Source organism: Gigantopelta aegis, unplaced genomic scaffold, assembly GCF_016097555.1.
Source record: "Gigantopelta aegis isolate Gae_Host unplaced genomic scaffold, Gae_host_genome ctg2833_pilon_pilon:::debris, whole genome shotgun sequence".
In the NCBI taxonomy this organism is placed as follows: domain Eukaryota; kingdom Metazoa; phylum Mollusca; class Gastropoda; order Neomphalida; family Peltospiridae; genus Gigantopelta; species Gigantopelta aegis.
The window spans coordinates 26605-35108 of record NW_024533058.1 but is presented as its reverse complement, the minus strand read 5'-3'; the positions used below and the strand labels follow the sequence as shown (position 1 = coordinate 35108).

The window sequence follows — 8504 nt, the reverse complement described above, 5'->3', positions numbered from 1 at the left end:
GTAGTACCATATTATGATGTTAATGCAGAACAAGTACAGAAGAGATGCTGTTTGATTTTGAAACAAGTAAATTTTAGCTAAATTTTGTATTTTGAATGGTGTAGTAGAATTGTATTACTTCACAATGATAGACTCCATACAGAGTTAATGGTATTACTAGATTTTGGAATTTTCCGATTAAAATCTTTCACTTGTTTCTTAATTATTTATATTAGTTCTCACAACACGTGCTCCACATTGTATCTTGTACATTATAGTTCATACCACATTCATAGAGATATGGCTAATATCAAGTGTGCACCCTTAGAATTTCATAACGGAGGTAAGTATTTACTACTATGTGATTATACACATATATTATAATTATGTAGATCCACCTAAAACTATGTACTTTACTAATGTCTTTAACGAAAAGATGATACTTGTAAGTGAGCAATCTGTTGTATTCTCTTATTGTTTACGTACTTGTTTAGACCCACCTCCTCTTCTCCAATTCAGGTTGAGATGGATGGGAGTTATACTTTTTGTTGGAGTTCAAAGGTTCATATTGAAACTGCCTGGATTGCAGTACTAAAAAAATTAAACAGCATATCGCTGTAGCTGTGTCGATATTACTCTGTAATCTACATGATACTATTACATCATAGGCTTTTCGTTGAGTTAGTTTTTTCAAATTTTGACAATACAAAGCAAAAGTTTTGACTGAAAGACATGTAATATAATATATTTTTATGATGAAGGTACAGAGTACTAAGGTTTCCCAGCTGGTACAACAAATAAGATCCTAACACCAGGGGCTCCCATTTGACGGCTCGCTGTGTCTGATAGACACTAGTCCAGATAATAAACACTAAAGACCATATTAACAGTCCAAGAAGATGAGGGCAAGACGTACCATCTAAGTTTGAGTGGATTGTCCTTTAAAAAACTTCTCTGAAAAACCAGACACTGTTAATTAACCAATAAAATGGCAATCCAAAACAACCAATATGAAACTAACGTCGACAGATCTTTAACTTTTCTTCTGGAGACACGTTATTGAGATTCATAGCGAGTTGTATGTAGCTTTACCTCAAAAACAAGCAAACGCCCATAATTATGGAAGGTGTGGTTTGTGAGTCACCACACCGCCACGTGGTTTCAAAAAAACGTTGTAAGTACGAAGTGGTGCTGAAATGGATGGCGATTATATGACGAGTTTGGTAACTACATAGGACCTGAGTTAGACAGTGATGAGAGTGAACAAGAAGGGGAACATTCTGAGGGGTGGTATGGTCTCCTTGTAATAATCTTCTCCATGTGACCTTGTATAGGATGATGAGAGAGAAGGTGATGAAGAAGTATGGAAATTGGTGAGATGCTCTTGCTTTACAAGCACAAGCCCGAGACACAAAACTATTGTATTACATGAAGATAAAAAATATTATCCAACAGCTGAAGAAGTGTATGGACCTGATGTTGAGGTAGGCATTAATTAGAATATTGCCTTATTTGGGCATATTTTAGACGATAATACAAGAAGAAGATACACAAACCACTTACTGGTAGTTTATGTTTGTTACCATAGTAACCTGACCACACCTCTTAGAACCAATCATTGCTCCTGTTAAAAAGCGAAAGTTTCTCTACCAAGAGAAGGAGTTACCAACAACAAACATATAAAATAGAGTGAGTTAAACAGGTTTGTAAATCCTGTTTAACTTGTATGGCAGGTTTTTAGCTGATTTAATGGACAGTCCAGAGTTAATCCGAATTTGGCTATTGCAGGACATTTTCATCATGGCAAGGTGAGTGTTACATATCAATATGTTTACATGTTTACATGTTTGTTTGTAGACAAGTTTTATAGATAATTTAGTTGAGCAGACTCATCCTGATGTGTTGTAGAAGGAAATAAAAATGTGAGTTATATAATTGTATTAATAACTACAGGGTTTATCTCATTATTAGTTGAGATATACAGATACACTGTTCACAGAACAAGAGGTTTGTACGTCAGACTCCACCCCTCAACAATTAACATCCTATATCTAGCGTGGAGTTTAGTATAAAGAGTAGACCCCTCTCATTAGTTCTACCGGATTTCTAAAGACAAGTCATATCTCATTAATTTATACGATACTCCAGGTCAGTAATGAGTGGGTGTGGTTATTTGATCAGCATGATGTCATGGTCAATATATAGCACTCTCTGACTATAATTATAATGACCTACCAAAATAAGGCTAATATTAATATCATCAGATTAATTATCACGGTATTAATTGTTATGTTGCATGTGTGACAGTCACTGATAAACATGTTGTTAATATTAATAGTCACATGACTTGTCATTTATAGGCCATGTGAACTTTTCTGATGAGGGTGACAGCAGTTTATCGTCTCTGTGATGGTGTGATAATAATAATCACTCCCACTAATATACTCTAATTATTAATATATTATCAGGTTATGATGAATACAGAGAGATTATTAAAACATGCCGTACAAGAGAAGTTAGCTATTACAATATGTGTGTGTGTGGTGAAGGAAACTCAGCCTCACGAAGGAGCCTTTGTGAGTCTATATGTTCCTAGTATATTATATGTTATTGTTTGTGTAGATTGATTGACTGATATTGGAACTAAAATTGCCACCTCTTCTTGCTTTATATAACTCAAAAGCATACTTTCTATGAAATAAAACACTTTATTAAAGTTAGTTAATTTATGAGATGACTCCTGTTATTAGTACATTTCATTAGTTTGTACTCAGAGTCATCAGAAAGTCTGATCATTTCCCTGTTGCTAGGCAACGTCTGTTTTGGTTCCAGTCAATATGGCTTTTGTTTTACGCTCGAATCTTTTGCTAAACATTTATGTTGATATGTATGGTAAGAAGGGGGTGTGGTTTATAAGACATGTACATTTGTACAGGTGGAGGTTTCTCAGCAGTGGAATTTGCTAAGAGACTCTGGGGAGATATTTATTTTTACAAAGCAAAGTTAGTTATTATAACACAATGTTGTCATAATATGATTATTTTAGGACATACATTTACAAAGAAGCAGCCTTCAACTGACTCACAAAGAACATTTGTTGAATTTATTTTGGGAACCTCTGTAAGTCATTAGTGTGTTGCTATGGTAACTGTCATGTGACCTTATGTAGATACAAGATATTTGCTCAGACAGTAGGTGATGTTGATACAAAACATTACCTCAAGTTTTAGACGAACTTGGTAAGGAAACCATTGATCATGTGACTTTAATTAAATGGGTGTGGTCTTATAGGTATATATTTAAGTAAAGGAGAACTCCAGATGAATATTAAGCCACTATTACGTTTGGTATGTCAGCGATTCTTGGTGTGGGCCAGAGGTATGTTAATAGATTACATCTGTAATATAATTATTAACATGTTATCAGGTTTAATTGATATGTGTATTAAACATATCCCTTTACCAGTTGATGCAGCTAAGACAAAAGTATGTATCCATTACATTATTATGTGTCCATTTACTTTGTTGTGCATCCATTTCTTATAGATTGAGCACACATATTCAGGTGTTCTTGATGAGGAGTTTAGGAGAAGCCATGTTGTCATGTGATGCTGATGGACCTCTTATGGTACATATCACTAAATTATATCCTACACAAGATGCTACACAATTCCATGCTTTCAGACGTGTCATTAGTGGAACATGTAAGTGATCATGTGACTGTCATATGACTGATATATGCTCTAGTATATAGCGGAAACAGGTAAAGGTTTTAGGTGAAAACTATACATTAGAAGATGAAGAAGACTCTAGGGTGTGTCCTGTAGGGACGTCTTTAGGTTACTGAGGCAAGGTGGGTGGAGCTATTTAATTGATGTTGTTTTTATTATTGTGGTAGATATTTCTATTGAAATCAATCGAGCCCCAGCTGGTAATTTTGTTCTAATTGAAGGAGTTGATGCTACAATAACTAAGACAGCAACGATCACACAAATCAGTGATTGTGATGAGGTCAGAGGTTTAAAGGTCATATTGCAATAATATTAATTTTATTACAATAGGCCCAAAATAAATTATTAAGATAGCTGTTGAAACCAGTAATCCATCAGAGTTACCTAAAATGTTAGATGGATTAAGAAAAAATTAATATGAGCTATCCTTTACTTGTTACAAAGGTTAGTAATATAATTATTATTATAATGAATGTCTTTGTGTCTTTAGGTGGAAGAGAGTGGAGAGCATGTGATATTAGGGACGGGAGAATTGTACTTGGATTGTGTGATGCATGACTTGCGTAAAAATGTATTCTGAAATTGGTATGCTCCTCCTTCTCCTAATTAATGAGTCTGCCCCTCTCATTAGATATTAAAGTGGCTGATCCAGTTGTTGTATTTTGTGAGACAGTTGTAGAAACCTCATCTTTAAAATGTTTTGATATGACGCCAAACAAGAGGTAACCCTTGTTATCATGTTGATTAATCAGTTACTGATATAAATATAGAAAAACTTACAATGATAGCAGAAACCTTTAGAGAAAGGATTAGCTGAAAGACATTGAGGATGAAGTTGTCCAGATCACATGGCCAAAGTATGTAATATTGACCACACCCCTTCATTAAAACATTGCTTAGAAAACGATCGGCAGAGTTCTTTCAGACAAAATATGAATGGGATTTATGGCGAATGCTTCTCTCTAGATGAGTGAGATGAAGGAGCCACCTGTGTTGAGTAAGCCATTTGAGATGAAGTGACATCCATGATATTTGTAGCAGACTTTGTAACATGAGGAGTATCTCCACAATAAAACAGCAGCAACATTATTTTAACATTTTTCTGTTGACTGTATGATATGAAGTTGATGGACAATTTCCTATTTGGGAGTCAGGTTGAGTTATTAGATGTTCTGAATTATCTATTGAATTAGATGAAAGAAAGGTCTCCTCATAGTCAAAAGACTCATAACAAAATTTTTACGAAATAGTCATGTAAGTTAATATCTATTCAATAATTGTAATTATAAATAACTTTATAGAATGCAACAAATTTAAATTCATTTAAACATATGCTTACTTGCATATATATTTCATACTTGCAATTGTTTTTTAAATACATTTGAAGGAATTTTAAAACTTTAATGTCATATTATAATACTTATTTGTATACCCTATACGTGTACTTATGTACTGTATGTACTCAAGATGTATATTGATCTTTATCTGACTTTAGGTTGTTGATCTATTGGTGGCATGTCTAACTGTGGAGACCAGTAAGTTACTCCTATTTATAATAAACTGGATTAATCCTGAACAAGCCCCTCATTACTTTAAATTTAATATTATTTTACTATATATATTAAACCTTCAACACATGCCATAAACACATTAACTCTTTTAATTATCTATTTTATACACAAGACATTTGTATTGTCCAAAATTGTCAAATAGTGTATAATTACTTATTTTCAAGATTTGAGTGCTAACATTAAGAGAATTTATAATTTGAAGGCTCTGATAATTGTAGAAATTTTCTTTTACTTATAACATCATTTGCTAATGTGAAACAAGACTATAAAAATTGTCCTAACATTTTGAAGTATTATTTGATAATGTTTTTGGCTTGTTGTTATAAAAGGATTTGAATACTTCTATGTTCTATAAAAATTTTGGTCATTTTAAATATAATCGATTAAAAATACATATTCTCTTATAGTACATTGAATGTTAAAATCTATGAAGTGTTAGAAGTATTGCTAAAGTGCCAAGTTCTCGATGTCACATGTACCTAGCTCAGGCTAATTTCTTACACATTTTCTTTACTAAGGTACAACATGTATTGTACATATATATATATATATATATTATATATATATATATTATATATATATATATATATATATATATATATATATATTATATATATTATATATAATATTATATATATATATATACTGGTTTATATTCTTATACATAGCTTGGTACTGGTATTGGAGTTGACGAGGTGATCAGTACATTAGTTAAAGATGAAATGTAAGTATTAATATACATAATGTACTAGTGTGTTTTTGAGTAAGGATGTTGTTGTTCTAAGTTAGAGCAGGGAATTAGAAGTCAGCATCTTTACTTGCAGTTTTTGTAATGTTAAATTTTTTTGCTTTTCAATAAATCATTAAACCACACCTTTTAAGGGTGGTCACATGTTTTTCTATTTGTCATCCCAGTGGTTTAAATGTTCATTATGGGTAGCTCAAAGAATGCTATTTCTATAAACATATTCCAACCTTAATAGACTATACTTTTATGTTAGTATATTGTTAAGAGATCTTTCCATAAGTTCAGGTTTTAATTATTAAATTTATATTTTGTCTAACAACTGACAAAGATATTAAAGGGGAATTCTTTATGTGTAAGTTACATTAGCAGATGTATGACTTGTTTTTTACACTAAAGTATTAGTAGAGACTAGAACCAGTGTCCTCAATATAGAGGTTGTATAATACACTAAAGTATTAGTATGGGACTAGAACAAGTGTCTCAATATAGAGGTTGTGTATAATACACTAAAGTATTAGTATGGGACTAGAAACAAGTATCCTCAATATAGAGGTTGTATAATACACTAAAGTATTAGTATGGGACTAGAACAAGTATCCTCAATATAGAGGTTGTATAATACACTAAAGTATTAGTATGGGACTAGAACCAGTGTCCTCAATATAAATGTTGTATAATACACTAAAGTATTAGTAAGTATGCACATGTAATGAATGACAATTAAGTTAACTTTCTTTCATTAGTTTGTTGTATGTCTAGACAAAGTTTTTGAGAAGGTGGTCACATGTTTCACATTGTTTTTCCAGACAGTAAGACTGCCTAATTGGAACACAAACACCAAATTAGTAAATACTAATAATACTCTTTAATTTTTTCTTTGACCTCTATGACATCAGGTTGATACAGAAGTTTGACGCAGTGCTATGAATTCACTGATCCTATTCTTAGCACTAATTGGTCAAGTGACAAGTCATTCTATGGTCAGCCTTCTGTCTGTTAAAACATTTAGGTATGGAGAGATGGTAAGCACTAAAGCAAATCTTGATAAGAAGACTAAACTATGTAAAGGTTAGGTATGGTATTTGTCTATAAATGTATGCTAAATTTATGAAGTATTGCCAACCTACTAAAGGCATGATTGTTCCAAATAATGAATATGATGATATAGAATTACTGTAGATTGGGAAAGTTTTGTTATTAAAAAAATTTGAACATTGGATGATGTACGAAAAATTATTACATGAACATTATTACACATTGGGTACCACATGTTACGTTGTGGTGTTAGCATTTAAGGTGGACATGGCTGTTTTGTTTGATTTATTCATGAGAATACAAACACAAACAAAAGCAAAAAGGCTTCTGTAAACAATTGACACTATGTCTGTAATTGGAACGAGATGGCTGCTAATAGAAAGTGTTAGAAAAATTGTGCAAAGATAAAATCTTCTAACATACCACAATCCTCTAAAACTTGTTCCTTTACTTTGTAAAACCAATAGTTAATTTCAATTTACAGAGCAGTTGTATTTATTTTTGAAAAATTAATATAAATATTTACCTCATTAAGAGTTAGTTAATAAATAGAGGTACATCAGACAAAAGTGGTGGAGATTTACCTGTACAACAAAACAAGAAGAAAGGTTTTAAAGACTACATCAGATTACCAATTATATTAATATCATAATCATAGCCTATTGTGTAATAAAATGTAATGAAGCAGTGTGTGTAAATGTCATACACTAAAAGTATTATTAGTATGGGACTAGAACAATAGAGGTTGTATAATACACTAAAGTATTAGTATGGGACTAGAACAATAGAGGTTGTATAATACACTAAAGTATTAGTATGGGACTAGAACAATAGAGGTTGTATAATACACTAAGTATTAGTATGGGACTAGAACAATAGAGGTTGTATAATACACTAAAGTATTAGTATGGGACTAGAACAAATAGAGGTTGTATAATACACTAAAGTATTAGTATGGGACTAGAACAATAGAGTTTGTATAATACACTAGAGTATTAGTATGGGACTAGAAAAATAGAGGTTGTATAATACACTAAAGTATTAGTATGGGACTAGAACAATAGAGGTTGTATAATACACTAAAGTATTAGTATGGGTCTAGAACACGTGTCCTTAATATCCGAGTTTGTATAAAAAGAAGTCATACATCCGCTAATGTAACTTACACATAAAGAATTCCCCTTTAATATCTTTGTCAGTTGTTAGACAAAAATAAGATTAATAATTAAAACCTGAACTTATGGAAAGATCTCTTAACAATACTAACATAAAAGTATAGTCTATTAAGGTTGGAATATGTTTATAGAAATAGCATTCTTTGAGCTACCCATAATGAACATTTAAACCACTGGGATGGACAAATAGAAAAACATGTGACCACCTTCTCAAAAGGTAATCTGACAAGTTAACCCATATTACAAAATTCATAGCATGTATAAGG

General features: G+C 31.9%; 1 pseudogene; it reads left to right on the top strand.

The window, feature by feature from the left end:
* The first annotated feature begins 279 nt into the window (after positions 1-279).
* LOC121391683 lies at positions 280-4679 on the top strand (annotated as a pseudogene).
* Positions 4680-8504: the final 3825 nt, after the last annotated feature.